The sequence below is a fragment of the Brachyhypopomus gauderio genome, unplaced genomic scaffold (assembly GCF_052324685.1).
Source record: "Brachyhypopomus gauderio isolate BG-103 unplaced genomic scaffold, BGAUD_0.2 sc191, whole genome shotgun sequence".
NCBI classification, from domain to species: Eukaryota; Metazoa; Chordata; class Actinopteri; order Gymnotiformes; family Hypopomidae; genus Brachyhypopomus; species Brachyhypopomus gauderio.
This window is the reverse complement of record NW_027507012.1, coordinates 18,523-33,946: the sequence shown is the minus strand read 5'-3', so window position 1 is coordinate 33,946 and position 15,424 is coordinate 18,523. Positions and strand designations below refer to the sequence as shown.

General features: G+C 44.4%; 23 non-coding genes across 23 annotated transcripts; all 23 read right to left on the bottom strand.

Moving 5' to 3' along the window:
• Positions 1–378: 378 nt before the first annotated feature.
• On the bottom strand, positions 379–450 carry trnat-cgu (transfer RNA threonine (anticodon CGU)). Its single transcript has one exon. It is a non-coding gene; the product is annotated as a tRNA-Thr (tRNA).
• An 871-nt stretch (positions 451–1,321) lies between these two features.
• On the bottom strand, positions 1,322–1,393 carry trnaa-ugc (transfer RNA alanine (anticodon UGC)). Its single transcript has one exon. It is a non-coding gene; the product is annotated as a tRNA-Ala (tRNA).
• Positions 1,394–1,901: 508 nt separating this feature from the next.
• Positions 1,902–1,973, bottom strand: trnat-cgu (transfer RNA threonine (anticodon CGU)). The gene has a single exon. It is a non-coding gene; the product is annotated as a tRNA-Thr (tRNA).
• Positions 1,974–3,780: 1,807 nt separating this feature from the next.
• Positions 3,781–3,852, bottom strand: trnaa-ugc (transfer RNA alanine (anticodon UGC)). The gene has a single exon. It is a non-coding gene; the product is annotated as a tRNA-Ala (tRNA).
• Positions 3,853–4,360: 508 nt separating this feature from the next.
• trnat-cgu (transfer RNA threonine (anticodon CGU)) lies at positions 4,361–4,432 on the bottom strand. The gene has a single exon. It is a non-coding gene; the product is annotated as a tRNA-Thr (tRNA).
• An 871-nt stretch (positions 4,433–5,303) lies between these two features.
• trnaa-ugc (transfer RNA alanine (anticodon UGC)) lies at positions 5,304–5,375 on the bottom strand. The gene has a single exon. It is a non-coding gene; the product is annotated as a tRNA-Ala (tRNA).
• Positions 5,376–5,883: 508 nt separating this feature from the next.
• trnat-cgu (transfer RNA threonine (anticodon CGU)) lies at positions 5,884–5,955 on the bottom strand. The gene has a single exon. It is a non-coding gene; the product is annotated as a tRNA-Thr (tRNA).
• A 284-nt stretch (positions 5,956–6,239) lies between these two features.
• trnaa-ugc (transfer RNA alanine (anticodon UGC)) lies at positions 6,240–6,311 on the bottom strand. Its single transcript has one exon. It is a non-coding gene; the product is annotated as a tRNA-Ala (tRNA).
• Positions 6,312–6,819: 508 nt separating this feature from the next.
• Positions 6,820–6,891, bottom strand: trnat-cgu (transfer RNA threonine (anticodon CGU)). Its single transcript has one exon. It is a non-coding gene; the product is annotated as a tRNA-Thr (tRNA).
• Positions 6,892–7,762: 871 nt separating this feature from the next.
• Positions 7,763–7,834, bottom strand: trnaa-ugc (transfer RNA alanine (anticodon UGC)). The gene has a single exon. It is a non-coding gene; the product is annotated as a tRNA-Ala (tRNA).
• Positions 7,835–8,342: 508 nt separating this feature from the next.
• Positions 8,343–8,414, bottom strand: trnat-cgu (transfer RNA threonine (anticodon CGU)). Its single transcript has one exon. It is a non-coding gene; the product is annotated as a tRNA-Thr (tRNA).
• A 284-nt stretch (positions 8,415–8,698) lies between these two features.
• Positions 8,699–8,770, bottom strand: trnaa-ugc (transfer RNA alanine (anticodon UGC)). The gene has a single exon. It is a non-coding gene; the product is annotated as a tRNA-Ala (tRNA).
• A 508-nt stretch (positions 8,771–9,278) lies between these two features.
• Positions 9,279–9,350, bottom strand: trnat-cgu (transfer RNA threonine (anticodon CGU)). The gene has a single exon. It is a non-coding gene; the product is annotated as a tRNA-Thr (tRNA).
• An 871-nt stretch (positions 9,351–10,221) lies between these two features.
• Positions 10,222–10,293, bottom strand: trnaa-ugc (transfer RNA alanine (anticodon UGC)). Its single transcript has one exon. It is a non-coding gene; the product is annotated as a tRNA-Ala (tRNA).
• Positions 10,294–10,801: 508 nt separating this feature from the next.
• Positions 10,802–10,873, bottom strand: trnat-cgu (transfer RNA threonine (anticodon CGU)). Its single transcript has one exon. It is a non-coding gene; the product is annotated as a tRNA-Thr (tRNA).
• A 284-nt stretch (positions 10,874–11,157) lies between these two features.
• trnaa-ugc (transfer RNA alanine (anticodon UGC)) lies at positions 11,158–11,229 on the bottom strand. Its single transcript has one exon. It is a non-coding gene; the product is annotated as a tRNA-Ala (tRNA).
• A 508-nt stretch (positions 11,230–11,737) lies between these two features.
• trnat-cgu (transfer RNA threonine (anticodon CGU)) lies at positions 11,738–11,809 on the bottom strand. The gene has a single exon. It is a non-coding gene; the product is annotated as a tRNA-Thr (tRNA).
• Positions 11,810–12,093: 284 nt separating this feature from the next.
• Positions 12,094–12,165, bottom strand: trnaa-ugc (transfer RNA alanine (anticodon UGC)). Its single transcript has one exon. It is a non-coding gene; the product is annotated as a tRNA-Ala (tRNA).
• A 508-nt stretch (positions 12,166–12,673) lies between these two features.
• trnat-cgu (transfer RNA threonine (anticodon CGU)) lies at positions 12,674–12,745 on the bottom strand. The gene has a single exon. It is a non-coding gene; the product is annotated as a tRNA-Thr (tRNA).
• Positions 12,746–13,616: 871 nt separating this feature from the next.
• Positions 13,617–13,688, bottom strand: trnaa-ugc (transfer RNA alanine (anticodon UGC)). Its single transcript has one exon. It is a non-coding gene; the product is annotated as a tRNA-Ala (tRNA).
• A 508-nt stretch (positions 13,689–14,196) lies between these two features.
• trnat-cgu (transfer RNA threonine (anticodon CGU)) lies at positions 14,197–14,268 on the bottom strand. The gene has a single exon. It is a non-coding gene; the product is annotated as a tRNA-Thr (tRNA).
• A 284-nt stretch (positions 14,269–14,552) lies between these two features.
• trnaa-ugc (transfer RNA alanine (anticodon UGC)) lies at positions 14,553–14,624 on the bottom strand. The gene has a single exon. It is a non-coding gene; the product is annotated as a tRNA-Ala (tRNA).
• Positions 14,625–15,132: 508 nt separating this feature from the next.
• Positions 15,133–15,204, bottom strand: trnat-cgu (transfer RNA threonine (anticodon CGU)). Its single transcript has one exon. It is a non-coding gene; the product is annotated as a tRNA-Thr (tRNA).
• Positions 15,205–15,424: the final 220 nt, after the last annotated feature.

Here is a 15,424-nt window from a genome sequence, read left to right as displayed (position 1 = left end):
CTTGGCCCTATAACATAGACTTTGACATACAGCCTCTTAATCTGCAAACTACCTGGAAGCAATGGAGAAATTCTTACCTAGCAAAGCCCAGTTTTCGCTCCTGCAGACTCTATCACATGGAAACCTGATGGTAAACTCAGTAAAGATCATTGAAATACTCAAAACAAAGGTAGAGGTCACATTAGAAATGGAGGTAGATGTTCCCGTTGTCTGCCATTTAAAAGGTAAGCACCTTTCCGCCAGGACATTTCAGCTGCTTCTTTGAGAGTCAGACGAGTGCTTGATAACATACAGAGGTCTCTTGTACAAGGACAAAATTGGAAGCAGATATTTTGGTAGTGAATGGACATTATAGACCGTTCGGTCCACTTTCCTTAAAGGCACGAACGGGGATCTAACCCGTGATCTTCGGTTTACGAGACCGACGCCTTACCACTTGGCCACCATGCCATAGAAAAGAGTGAGTGCTTAAATTTGAACCACACACAAACCTATGAGGGCATGTGGTAACTCCGACAGCGGAAGTGTGTGGAAATGGCTGGAACATGCTCAAAATCACAACACTGTTCTGACCCGTGAATTGATACCAATTCTACCGATTCTACACTGTCCATAGGCTGTAACCAAAATAGCATTGCATAGGCAGCTACCAAAAGGAGAACAGAAGAAGCAACCCATGTCTTGGTGACTGGAAGAAAGTTGCACTGTTGAGTCACAGCCGTTTGGGACTCACCCAGGAAAGAGCACTTTTTGGTTGTTGGGGCCTAACAGGAAGCAAGAGTACCTGAGTGTTAAACAATGGCATTCAGGAAACAAGCTATGCTTCATTGAGATGCTGGGGGTCGAAGCCAGTTCCTCACACAGGCGAAGCATGCGCTCTAACACTGAGCTACATCCCCACTTGTAAGGTTGTCTTCAGAATTCTGAAAGAGTCTAGCACAGCAAATACGGCCACCAGAAGCAGTAACAGGACAAACCCATGAAGCAAGTTATACTTCAGCAGCAGCCATGCCAGAATGTCAAGTTTGCAAGGAACAAAAACAGAATTGAAAACTGACAAAGCACTTTAATGGTCCAATGGCTAACCGGTGGTCTTCGGTTAGGAAGGCATGTGTTAAAAGCAGCAGTGAACATGCTCAAAAACACGACACCATTGTGACCGATGTATAACCGAACGGAAACTGAGCATCGTCTATCAATAAGAGAAGCTGCAAGCAACACTATTAAGGCACAAAAAGAGTGAGAGAAATGCACAGCGTCTGAATGTCAGCTCAACCCGAAAGGTTAAAATATAGCCAACCATATCTATAGATAATGCTCATGGAGATGCATGGGATTGAACCCTGGACCTCATACATGCAAAGCATGCGCTCTTCCACTGAGCTACATCCCCTTGACGTGTGGAACTAATTGGTTGTAGAGCCAAAGAGAATGATTCCAAAGGTTTATCAACTAGTCTACAGTTGCCTAATGTATCACTACTCCCTGAAGGGGTGAGAAGGCCTGCCACACCATCAGGAATCCTTGGCCCTATAACATAGACTTTGACATACAGCCTCTTAATCTGCAAACTACCTGGAAGCAGTGGAGAAATTCTTACCTAGCAAAGCCCAGTTTTCGCTCCTGCAGACTCTATCACATGGAAACCTGATGGTAAACTCAGTAAAGATCATTGAAATACTCAAAACAAAGGTAGAGGTCACATTAGAAATGGATGTAGATGTTCCCGTTGTCTGCCATTTAAAAGGTAAGCACCTTTCCACCAGGCCATTTCAGCTGCTTCTTTGAGAGTCAGACGAGTGCTTGATCACATACAGAGGTCTCTTGTACAAGGACAAAATTGGAAGCAGATATTTTGGTAGTGAATGGACATTATAGACCCTTCGGTCCACTTTCCTTAAAGGCACGAACGGGGATCGAACCCGTGATCTTCGGTTTACGAGACCGACGCCTTACCACTTGGCCACCATGCCATAGAAAAGAGAGAGTGCTTAAATTTGAACCACACACAAACCTATGAGGGCATGTGGTAACTCCGACAGCGGAAGTGTGTGGAAATGGCTGGAACATACTCAAAATCACAACACTGTTCTGACCCGTGAATTGATACCAATTCTACCGATTCTACACTGTCCATAGGCTGTAACCAAAATAGCATTGCATAGGCAGCTACCAAAAGGAGAACAGAAGAAGCAACCCATATCTTGGTGACTGGAAGAAAGTTGCACAGTTGAGTCACAGCCGTTTGGGACTCACCCAGGAAAGAGCACTTTTTGGTTGTTGGGGCCTAACAGGAAGCAAGAGTACCTGAGTGTTAAACAATGGCATTCAGGAAACAAGCTATGCTTCATTGAGATGCTGGGGGTCGAAGACAGTTCCTCACACAGGCAAAGCATGCGCTCTACCTCTGAGCTACATCCCCGCTTGTAAGGTTGTCTTCAGAATTCTGAAAGAGTCTAGCACAGCAAATACGGCCACCAGAAGCAGTAAAAGGACGAACCCATGAAGCAAGTTATACTTCAGCAGCAGCCATGCCAGAATGTCAAGTTTGCAAGGAACAAAAACAGAATTGAAAACTGACAAAGCACTTTAATGGTCCAATGGCTAACCGGTGATCTTCGGTTACGAAGGCATGTGTTAAAAGCAGCAGTGAACATGCTCAAAAACACGACACCATTGTGACCGATGTATAACCGAACGGAAACTGAGCATCGTCTATCAATAAGAGAAGCTGCAAGCAACACTATTAAGGCACGAAAAGGGTAAGAGAAATGCACAGCGTCTGAATGTCAGCTCAACCCGAAAGGTTAAAATATAGCCAACAATATCTATAGACAATGCTCATGGAGATGCAGGGGATTGAACCGTGGACCTCACACATGCAAAGCATGCGCTCTTCCACTGAGCTACATCCCCTTGACGTGTGGAACTAATTGGTTGTAGAGCCAAAGAGAATGATTCCAAAGGTTTATCAACTAGTCTACAGTTGCCTAATGTATCACTACTCCCTGAAGGGGTGAGAAGGCCTGCCACACCATCAGGAATACTTGGCCCTATAACATAGACTTTGACATACAGCCTCTTAATCTGCAACCTACCTGGAAGCAATGGAGAAATTCTTACCTAGCAAAGCCCAGTTTTCACTCCTGCAGACTCTATCACATGGAAACCTGATGGTAAACTCAGTAAAGATCATTGAAATACTCAAAACAAAGGTAGAGGTCACTTTAGAAATGGATGTAGATGTTCCCGTTGTCTGCCATTTAAAAGGTAAGCACCTTTCCGCCAGGCCATTTCAGATGCTTCTTTGAGAGTCAGACGAGTGCTTGATCACATACAGAGGTCTCTTGTACAAGGACAAAATTGGAAGCAGATATTTTAGTAGTGAATGGACATTATAGACCGTTCGGTCCGCTTTCCTTAAAGGCACGAACGGGGATCGAACCCGTGATCTTCGGTTTACGAGACCTACGCCTTACCACATGGCCACCATGCCATAGAAAAGAGAGAGTCCTTAAATTTGAACCACACACAAACTTATGAGGACATGTGGTAACTCCGACAGCGGAAATGTGAGGAAATGGCTGGAACATGCTCAAAATCACGACACCATTGTGACCTATGTATAACCGAACGGAAACTGAGCATCGTCTATCAATAAGAGAAGCTGCAAGCAACACTATTAAGGCACAAAAAGAGTGAGAGAAATGCACAGCGTCTGAATGTCAGCTCAACCCGAAAGGTTAAAATATAGCCAACCATATCTATAGATAATGCTCATGGAGATGCATGGGATTGAACCCTGGACCTCATACATGCAAAGCATGCGCTCTTCCACTGAGCTACATCCCCTTGACGTGTGGAACTAATTGGTTGTAGAGCCAAAGAGAATGATTCCAAAGGTTTATCAACTAGTCTACAGTTGCCTAATGTATCACTACTCCCTGAAGGGGTGAGAAGGCCTGCCACACCATCAGGAATCCTTGGCCCTATAACATAGACTTTGACATACAGCCTCTTAATCTGCAAACTACCTGGAAGCAATGGAGAAATTCTTACCTAGCAAAGCCCAGTTTTCGCTCCTGCAGACTCTATCACATGGAAACCTGATGGTAAACTCAGTAAAGATCATTGAAATACTCAAAACAAAGGTAGAGGTCACATTAGAAATGGATGTAGATGTTCCCGTTGTCTGCCATTTAAAAGGTAAGCACCTTTCCACCAGGCCATTTCAGCTGCTTCTTTGAGAGTCAGACGAGTGCTTGATCACATACAGAGGTCTCTTGTACAAGGACAAAATTGGAAGCAGATATTTTGGTAGTGAATGGACATTATAGACCCTTCGGTCCACTTTCCTTAAAGGCACGAACGGGGATCGAACCCGTGATCTTCGGTTTACGAGACCGACGCCTTACCACTTGGCCACCATGCCATAGAAAAGAGAGAGTGCTTAAATTTGAACCACACACAAACCTATGAGGGCATGTGGTAACTCCGACAGCGGAAGTGTGTGGAAATGGCTGGAACATGCTCAAAATCACAACACTGTTCTGACCCGTGAATTGATACCAATTCTACCGATTCTACACTGTCCATAGGCTGTAACCAAAATAGCATTGCATAGGCAGCTACCAAAAGGAGAACAGAAGAAGCAACCCATATCTTGGTGACTGGAAGAAAGTTGCACAGTTGAGTCACAGCCGTTTGGGACTCACCCAGGAAAGAGCACTTTTTGGTTGTTGGGGCCTAACAGGAAGCAAGAGTACCTGAGTGTTAAACAATGGCATTCAGGAAACAAGCTATGCTTCATTGAGATGCTGGGGGTCGAAGACAGTTCCTCACACAGGCAAAGCATGCGCTCTACCTCTGAGCTACATCCCCGCTTGTAAGGTTGTCTTCAGAATTCTGAAAGAGTCTAGCACAGCAAATACGGCCACCAGAAGCAGTAAAAGGACGAACCCATGAAGCAAGTTATACTTCAGCAGCAGCCATGCCAGAATGTCAAGTTTGCAAGGAACAAAAACAGAATTGAAAACTGACAAAGCACTTTAATGGTCCAATGGCTAACCGGTGATCTTCGGTTACGAAGGCATGTGTTAAAAGCAGCAGTGAACATGCTCAAAAACACGACACCATTGTGACCGATGTATAACCGAACGGAAACTGAGCATCGTCTATCAATAAGAGAAGCTGCAAGCAACACTATTAAGGCACGAAAAGGGTAAGAGAAATGCACAGCGTCTGAATGTCAGCTTAACCCGAAAGGTTAAAATATAGCCAACAATATCTATAGACAATGCTCATGGAGATGCAGGGGATTGAACCCTGGACCTCATACATGCAAAGCATGCGCTCTTCCACTGAGCTACATCCCCTTGACATGTGGAACTAATTGGTTGTAGAGCCAAAGAGAATGATTCCAAAGGTTTATCAACTAGTCTACAGTTGCCTAATGTATCACTACTCCCTGAAGGGGTGAGAAGGCCTGCCACACCATCAGGAATACTTGGCCCTATAACATAGACTTTGACATACAGCCTCTTAATATGCAACCTACCTGGAAGCAATGGAGAAATTCTTACCTAGCAAAGCCCAGTTTTCACTCCTGCAGACTCTATCACATGGAAACCTGATGGTAAACTCAGTAAAGATCATTGAAATACTCAAAACAAAGGTAGAGGTCACATTAGAAATGGATGTAGATGTTCCCGTTGTCTGCCATTTAAAAGGTAAGCACCTTTCCGCCAGGCCATTTCAGCTGCTTCTTTGAGAGTCAGACGAGTGCTTGATCACATACAGAGGTCTCTTGTACAAGGACAAAATTGGAAGCAGATATTTTAGTAGTGAATGGACACTATAGACCGTTCGGTCCACTTTCCTTAAAGGCACGAACGGGGATCGAACCCGTGATCTTCGGTTTACGAGACCGACGCCTTACCACTTGGCCACCATGCCATAGAAAAGAGAGAGTCCTTAAATTTGAACCACACACAAACTTATGAGGACATGTGGTAACTCCGACAGCGGAAATGTGAGGAAATGGCAGGAACATGCTCAAAATCACGACACCATTGTGACCTATGTATAACCGAACGGAAACTGAGCATCGTCTATCAATAAGAGAAGCTGCAAGCAACACTATTAAGGCACAAAAAGAGTGAGAGAAATGCACAGCGTCTGAATGTCAGCTCAACCCGAAAGGTTAAAATATAGCCAACCATATCTATAGATAATGCTCATGGAGATGCAGGGGATTGAACCCTGGACCTCATACATGCAAAGCATGCGCTCTTCCACTGAGCTACATCCCCTTGACATGTGGAACTAATTGGTTGTAGAGCCAAAGAGAATGATTCCAAAGGTTTATCAACTAGTCTACAGTTGCCTAATGTATCACTACTCCCTGAAGGGGTGAGAAGGCCTGCCACACCATCAGGAATCCTTGGCCCTATAACATAGACTTTGACATACAGCCTCTTAATCTGCAAACTACCTGGAAGCAATGGAGAAATTCTTACCTAGCAAAGCCCAGTTTTCGCTCCTGCAGACTCTATCACATGGAAACCTGATGGTAAACTCAGTAAAGATCATTGAAATACTCAAAACAAAGGTAGAGGTCACATTAGAAATGGAGGTAGATGTTCCCGTTGTCTGCCATTTAAAAGGTAAGCACCTTTCCGCCAGGACATTTCAGCTGCTTCTTTGAGAGTCAGACGAGTGCTTGATAACATACAGAGGTCTCTTGTACAAGGACAAAATTGGAAGCAGATATTTTGGTAGTGAATGGACATTATAGACCGTTCGGTCCACTTTCCTTAAAGGCACGAACGGGGATCTAACCCGTGATCTTCGGTTTACGAGACCGACGCCTTACCACTTGGCCACCATGCCATAGAAAAGAGTGAGTGCTTAAATTTGAACCACACACAAACCTATGAGGGCATGTGGTAACTCCGACAGCGGAAGTGTGTGGAAATGGCTGGAACATGCTCAAAATCACAACACTGTTCTGACCCGTGAATTGATACCAATTCTACCGATTCTACACTGTCCATAGGCTGTAACCAAAATAGCATTGCATAGGCAGCTACCAAAAGGAGAACAGAAGAAGCAACCCATGTCTTGGTGACTGGAAGAAAGTTGCACTGTTGAGTCACAGCCGTTTGGGACTCACCCAGGAAAGAGCACTTTTTGGTTGTTGGGGCCTAACAGGAAGCAAGAGTACCTGAGTGTTAAACAATGGCATTCAGGAAACAAGCTATGCTTCATTGAGATGCTGGGGGTCGAAGCCAGTTCCTCACACAGGCGAAGCATGCGCTCTAACACTGAGCTACATCCCCACTTGTAAGGTTGTCTTCAGAATTCTGAAAGAGTCTAGCACAGCAAATACGGCCACCAGAAGCAGTAACAGGACAAACCCATGAAGCAAGTTATACTTCAGCAGCAGCCATGCCAGAATGTCAAGTTTGCAAGGAACAAAAACAGAATTGAAAACTGACAAAGCACTTTAATGGTCCAATGGCTAACCGGTGGTCTTCGGTTAGGAAGGCATGTGTTAAAAGCAGCAGTGAACATGCTCAAAAACACGACACCATTGTGACCGATGTATAACCGAACGGAAACTGAGCATCGTCTATCAATAAGAGAAGCTGCAAGCAACACTATTAAGGCACGAAAAGGGTAAGAGAAATGCACAGCGTCTGAATGTCAGCTCAACCCGAAAGGTTAAAATATAGCCAACAATATCTATAGACAATGCTCATGGAGATGCAGGGGATTGAACCCTGGACCTCATACATGCAAAGCATGCGCTCTTCCACTGAGCTACATCCCCTTGACATGTGGAACTAATTGGTTGTAGAGCCAAAGAGAATGATTCCAAAGGTTTATCAACTAGTCTACAGTTGCCTAATGTATCACTACTCCCTGAAGGGGTGAGAAGGCCTGCCACAACATCAGGAATACTTGGCCCTATAACATAAACTTTGACATACAGCCTCTTAATATGCAACCTACCTGGAAGCAATGGAGAAATTCTTACCTAGCAAAGCCCAGTTTTCACTCCTGCAGACTCTATCACATGGAAACCTAATGGTAAACTCAGTAAAGATCATTGAAATACTCAAAACAAAGGTAGAGGTCACATTAGAAATGGATGTAGATGTTCCAGTTGTCTGCCATTTAAAAGGTAAGCACCTTTCCGCCAGGCCATTTCAGCTGCTTCTTTGAGAGTCAGACGAGTGCTTGATCACATACAGAGGTCTCTTGTACAAGGACAAAATTGGAAGCAGATATTTTAGTAGTGAATGGACACTATAGACCGTTCGATCCACTTTCCTTAAAGGCACGAACGGGGATCGAACCCGTGATCTTCGGTTTACGAGACCGACGCCTTACCACTTGGCCACCATGCCATAGAAAAGAGAGAGTCCTTAAATTTGAACCACACACAAACTTATGAGGACATGTGGTAACTCCGACAGCGGAAATGTGAGGAAATGGCAGGAACATGCTCAAAATCACGACACCATTGTGACCTATGTATAACCGAACGGAAACTGAGCATCGTCTATCAATAAGAGAAGCTGCAAGCAACACTATTAAGGCACAAAAAGAGTGAGAGAAATGCACAGCGTCTGAATGTCAGCTCAACCCGAAAGGTTAAAATATAGCCAAGCATATCTATAGATAATGCTCATGGAGATGCATGGGATTGAACCCTGGACCTCATACATGCAAAGCATGCGCTCTTCCACTGAGCTACATCCCCTTGACGTGTGGAACTAATTGGTTGTAGAGCCAAAGAGAATGATTCCAAAGGTTTATCAACTAGTCTACAGTTGCCTAATGTATCACTACTCCCTGAAGGGGTGAGAAGGCCTGCCACACCATCAGGAATCCTTGGCCCTATAACATAGACTTTGACATACAGCCTCTTAATCTGCAAACTACCTGGAAGCAATGGAGAAATTCTTACCTAGCAAAGCCCAGTTTTCGCTCCTGCAGACTCTATCACATGGAAACCTGATGGTAAACTCAGTAAAGATCATTGAAATACTCAAAACAAAGGTAGAGGTCACATTAGAAATGGATGTAGATGTTCCCGTTGTCTGCCATTTAAAAGGTAAGCACCTTTCCACCAGGCCATTTCAGCTGCTTCTTTGAGAGTCAGACGAGTGCTTGATCACATACAGAGGTCTCTTGTACAAGGACAAAATTGGAAGCAGATATTTTGGTAGTGAATGGACATTATAGACCCTTCGGTCCACTTTCCTTAAAGGCACGAACGGGGATCGAACCCGTGATCTTCGGTTTACGAGACCGACGCCTTACCACTTGGCCACCATGCCATAGAAAAGAGAGAGTGCTTAAATTTGAACCACACACAAACCTATGAGGGCATGTGGTAACTCCGACAGCGGAAGTGTGTGGAAATGGCTGGAACATGCTCAAAATCACAACACTGTTCTGACCCGTGAATTGATACCAATTCTACCGATTCTACACTGTCCATAGGCTGTAACCAAAATAGCATTGCATAGGCAGCTACCAAAAGGAGAACAGAAGAAGCAACCCATATCTTGGTGACTGGAAGAAAGTTGCACAGTTGAGTCACAGCCGTTTGGGACTCACCCAGGAAAGAGCACTTTTTGGTTGTTGGGGCCTAACAGGAAGCAAGAGTACCTGAGTGTTAAACAATGGCATTCAGGAAACAAGCTATGCTTCATTGAGATGCTGGGGGTCGAAGACAGTTCCTCACACAGGCAAAGCATGCGCTCTACCTCTGAGCTACATCCCCGCTTGTAAGGTTGTCTTCAGAATTCTGAAAGAGTCTAGCACAGCAAATACGGCCACCAGAAGCAGTAAAAGGACGAACCCATGAAGCAAGTTATACTTCAGCAGCAGCCATGCCAGAATGTCAAGTTTGCAAGGAACAAAAACAGAATTGAAAACTGACAAAGCACTTTAATGGTCCAATGGCTAACCGGTGATCTTCGGTTACGAAGGCATGTGTTAAAAGCAGCAGTGAACATGCTCAAAAACACGACACCATTGTGACCGATGTATAACCGAACGGAAACTGAGCATCGTCTATCAATAAGAGAAGCTGCAAGCAACACTATTAAGGCACGAAAAGGGTAAGAGAAATGCACAGCGTCTGAATGTCAGCTTAACCCGAAAGGTTAAAATATAGCCAACAATATCTATAGACAATGCTCATGGAGATGCAGGGGATTGAACCCTGGACCTCATACATGCAAAGCATGCGCTCTTCCACTGAGCTACATCCCCTTGACATGTGGAACTAATTGGTTGTAGAGCCAAAGAGAATGATTCCAAAGGTTTATCAACTAGTCTACAGTTGCCTAATGTATCACTACTCCCTGAAGGGGTGAGAAGGCCTGCCACACCATCAGGAATACTTGGCCCTATAACATAGACTTTGACATACAGCCTCTTAATATGCAACCTACCTGGAAGCAATGGAGAAATTCTTACCTAGCAAAGCCCAGTTTTCACTCCTGCAGACTCTATCACATGGAAACCTGATGGTAAACTCAGTAAAGATCATTGAAATACTCAAAACAAAGGTAGAGGTCACATTAGAAATGGATGTAGATGTTCCCGTTGTCTGCCATTTAAAAGGTAAGCACCTTTCCGCCAGGCCATTTCAGCTGCTTCTTTGAGAGTCAGACGAGTGCTTGATCACATACAGAGGTCTCTTGTACAAGGACAAAATTGGAAGCAGATATTTTAGTAGTGAATGGACACTATAGACCGTTCGGTCCACTTTCCTTAAAGGCACGAACGGGGATCGAACCCGTGATCTTCGGTTTACGAGACCGACGCCTTACCACTTGGCCACCATGCCATAGAAAAGAGAGAGTCCTTAAATTTGAACCACACACAAACTTATGAGGACATGTGGTAACTCCGACAGCGGAAATGTGAGGAAATGGCAGGAACATGCTCAAAATCACGACACCATTGTGACCGATGTATAACCGAACGGAAACTGAGCATCGTCTATCAATAAGAGAAGCTGCAAGCAACACTATTAAGGCACAAAAAGGGTAAGAGAAATGCACAGCGTCTGAATGTCAGCTTAACCCGAAAGGTTAAAATATAGCCAACAATATCTATAGACAATGCTCATGGAGATGCAGGGGATTGAACCCTGGACCTCATACATGCAAAGCATGCGCTCTTCCACTGAGCTACATCCCCTTGACATGTGGAACTAATTGGTTGTAGAGCCAAAGAGAATGATTCCAAAGGTTTATCAACTAGTCTACAGTTGCCTAATGTATCACTACTCCCTGAAGGGGTGAGAAGGCCTGCCACACCATCAGGAATACTTGGCCCTATAACATAGACTTTGACATACAGCCTCTTAATATGCAACCTACCTGGAAGCAATGGAGAAATTCTTACCTAGCAAAGCCCAGTTTTCACTCCTGCAGACTCTATCACATGGAAACCTGATGGTAAACTCAGTAAAGATCATTGAAATACTCAAAACAAAGGTAGAGGTCACATTAGAAATGGAGGTAGATGTTCCCGTTGTCTGCCATTTAAAAGGTAAGCACCTTTCCGCCAGGCCATTTCAGCTGCTTCTTTGAGAGTCAGACGAGTGCTTGATCACATACAGAGGTCTCTTGTACAAGGACAAAATTGGAAGCAGATATTTTAGTAGTGAATGGACACTATAGACCGTTCGGTCCACTTTCCTTAAAGGCACGAACGGGGATCGAACCCGTGATCTTCGGTTTACGAGACCGACGCCTTACCACTTGGCCACCATGCCATAGAAAAGAGAGAGTCCTTAAATTTGAACCACACACAAACTTATGAGGACATGTGGTAACTCCGACAGCGGAAATGTGAGGAAATGGCAGGAACATGCTCAAAATCACGACACCATTGTGACCTATGTATAACCGAACGGAAACTGAGCATCGTCTATCAATAAGAGAAGCTGCAAGCAACACTATTAAGGCACAAAAAGAGTGAGAGAAATGCACAGCGTCTGAATGTCAGCTCAACCCGAAAGGTTAAAATATAGCCAACCATATCTATAGATAATGCTCATGGAGATGCAGGGGATTGAACCCTGGACCTCATACATGCAAAGCATGCGCTCTTCCACTGAGCTACATCCCCTTGACATGTGGAACTAATTGGTTGTAGAGCCAAAGAGAATGATTCCAAAGGTTTATCAACTAGTCTACAGTTGCCTAATGTATCACTACTCCCTGAAGGGGTGAGAAGGCCTGCCACACCATCAGGAATCCTTGGCCCTATAACATAGACTTTGACATACAGCCTCTTAATCTGCAAACTACCTGGAAGCAATGGAGAAATTCTTACCTAGCAAAGCCCAGTTTTCGCTCCTGCAGACTCTATCACATGGAAACCTGATGGTAAACTCAGTAAAGATCATTGAAATACTCAAAACAAAGGTAGAGGTCACATTAGAAATGGAGGTAGATGTTCCCGTTGTCTGCCATTTAAAAGGTAAGCACCTTTCCGCCAGGACATTTCAGCTGCTTCTTTGAGAGTCAGACGAGTGCTTGATAACATACAGAGGTCTCTTGTACAAGGACAAAATTGGAAGCAGATATTTTGGTAGTGAATGGACATTATAGACCGTTCGGTCCACTTTCCTTAAAGGCACGAACGGGGATCGAACCCGTGATCTTCGGTTTACGAGACCGACGCCTTACCACTTGGCCACCATGCCATAGAAAAGAGTGAGTGCTTAAATTTGAACCACACACAAACCTATGAGGGCATGTGGTAACTCCGACAGCGGAAGTGTGTGGAAATGGCTGGAACATGCTCAAAATCACAACACTGTTCTGACCCGTGAATTGATACCAATTCTACCGATTCTACACTGTCCATAGGCTGTAACCAAAATAGCATTGCATAGGCAGCTACCAAAAGGAGAACAGAAGAAGCAACCCATGTCTTGGTGACTGGAAGAAAGTTGCACTGTTGAGTCACAGCCGTTTGGGACTCACCCAGGAAAGAGCACTTTTTGGTTGTTGGGGCCTAACAGGAAGCAAGAGTACCTGAGTGTTAAACAATGGCATTCAGGAAACAAGCTATGCTTCATTGAGATGCTGGGGGTCGAAGCCAGTTCCTCACACAGGCGAAGCATGCGCTCTAACACTGAGCTACATCCCCACTTGTAAGGTTGTCTTCAGAATTCTGAAAGAGTCTAGCACAGCAAATACGGCCACCAGAAGCAGTAACAGGACAAACCCATGAAGCAAGTTATACTTCAGCAGCAGCCATGCCAGAATGTCAAGTTTGCAAGGAACAAAAACAGAATTGAAAACTGACAAAGCACTTTAATGGTCCAATGGCTAACCGGTGGTCTTCGGTTAGGAAGGCATGTGTTAAAAGCAGCAGTGAACATGCTCAAAAACACGACACCATTGTGACCGATGTATAACCGAACGGAAACTGAGCATCGTCTATCAATAAGAGAAGCTGCAAGCAACACTATTAAGGCACAAAAAGAGTGAGAGAAATGCACAGCGTCTGAATGTCAGCTCAACCCGAAAGGTTAAAATATAGCCAACCATATCTATAGATAATGCTCATGGAGATGCAGGGGATTGAACCCTGGACCTCATACATGCAAAGCATGCGCTCTTCCACTGAGCTACATCCCCTTGACATGTGGAAGGAATTGGTTGTAGAGCCAAAGAGAATGATTCCAAAGGTTTATCAACTAGTCTACAGTTGCCTAATGTATCACTAATCCCTGAAGGGGTGAGAAGGCCTGCCACACCATCAGGAATACTTGGCCCTATAACATAGACTTTGACATACAGCCTCTTAATCTGCAACCTACCTGGAAGCAATGGAGAAATTCTTACCTAGCAAAGCCCAGTTTTCGCTCCTGCAGACTCTATCACATGGAAACCTGATGGTAAACTCAGTAAAGATCATTGAAATACTCAAAACAAAGGTAGAGGTCACTTTAGAAATGGATGTAGATGTTCCCGTTGTCTGCCATTTAAAAGGTAAGCACCTTTCCGCCAGGCCATTTCAGCTGCTTCTTTGAGAGTCAGACGAGTGCTTGATCACATACAGAGGTCTCTTGTACAAGGACAAAATTGGAAGCAAATATTTTAGTAGTGAATGGACATTATAGACCGTTCGGTGCACTTTCCTTAAAGGCACGAACGGGGATCGAACCCGTGATCTTCGGTTTACGAGACCGACGCCTTACCACATGGCCACCATGCCATAGAAAAGAGAGAGTCCTTAAATTTGAACCACACACAAACTTATGAGGACATGTGGTAACTCCGACAGCGGAAATGTGAGGAAATGGCTGGAACATGCTCAAAATCACGACACCATTGTGACCTATGTATAACCGAACGGAAACTGAGCATCGTCTATCAATAAGAGAAGCTGCAAGCAACACTATTAAGGCACAAAAAGAGTGAGAGAAATGCACAGCGTCTGAATGTCAGCTCAACCCGAAAGGTTAAAATATAGCCAACCATATCTATAGATAATGCTCATGGAGATGCAGGGGATTGAACCCTAGACCTCATACATGCAAAGCATGCGCTCTTCCACTGAGCTACATCCCCTTGACGTGTGGAACTAATTGGTTGTAGAGCCAAAGAGAATGATTCCAAAGGTTTATCAACTAGTCTACAGTTGCCTAATGTATCACTACTCCCTGAAGGGGTGAGAAGGCCTGCCACACCATCAGGAATCCTTGGCCCTATAACATAGACTTTGACATACAGCCTCTTAATCTGCAAACTACCTGGAAGCAATGGAGAAATTCTTACCTAGCAAAGCCCAGTTTTCGCTCCTGCAGACTCTATCACATGGAAACCTGATGGTAAACTCAGTAAAGATCATTGAAATACTCAAAACAAAGGTAGAGGTCACATTAGAAATGGAGGTAGATGTTCCCGTTGTCTGCCATTTAAAAGGTAAGCACCTTTCCGCCAGGACATTTCAGCTGCTTCTTTGAGAGTCAGACGAGTGCTTGATAACATACAGAGGTCTCTTGTACAAGGACAAAATTGGAAGCAGATATTTTGGTAGTGAATGGACATTATAGACCGTTCGGTCCACTTTCCTTAAAGGCACGAACGGGGATCTAACCCGTGATCTTCGGTTTACGAGACCGACGCCTTACCACTTGGCCACCATGCCATAGAAAAGAGTGAGTGCTTAAATTTGAACCACACACAAACCTATGAGGGCATGTGGTAACTCCGACAGCGGAAGTGTGTGGAAATAGCTGGAACATGCTCAAAATCACAACACTGTTCTGACCCGTGAATTGATACCAATTCTACACTGTCCATAGGCTGTAACCAAAAAAGCATTGCATAGGCAGCTACCAAAAAGAGAACAGAAGAAGCAACCCATG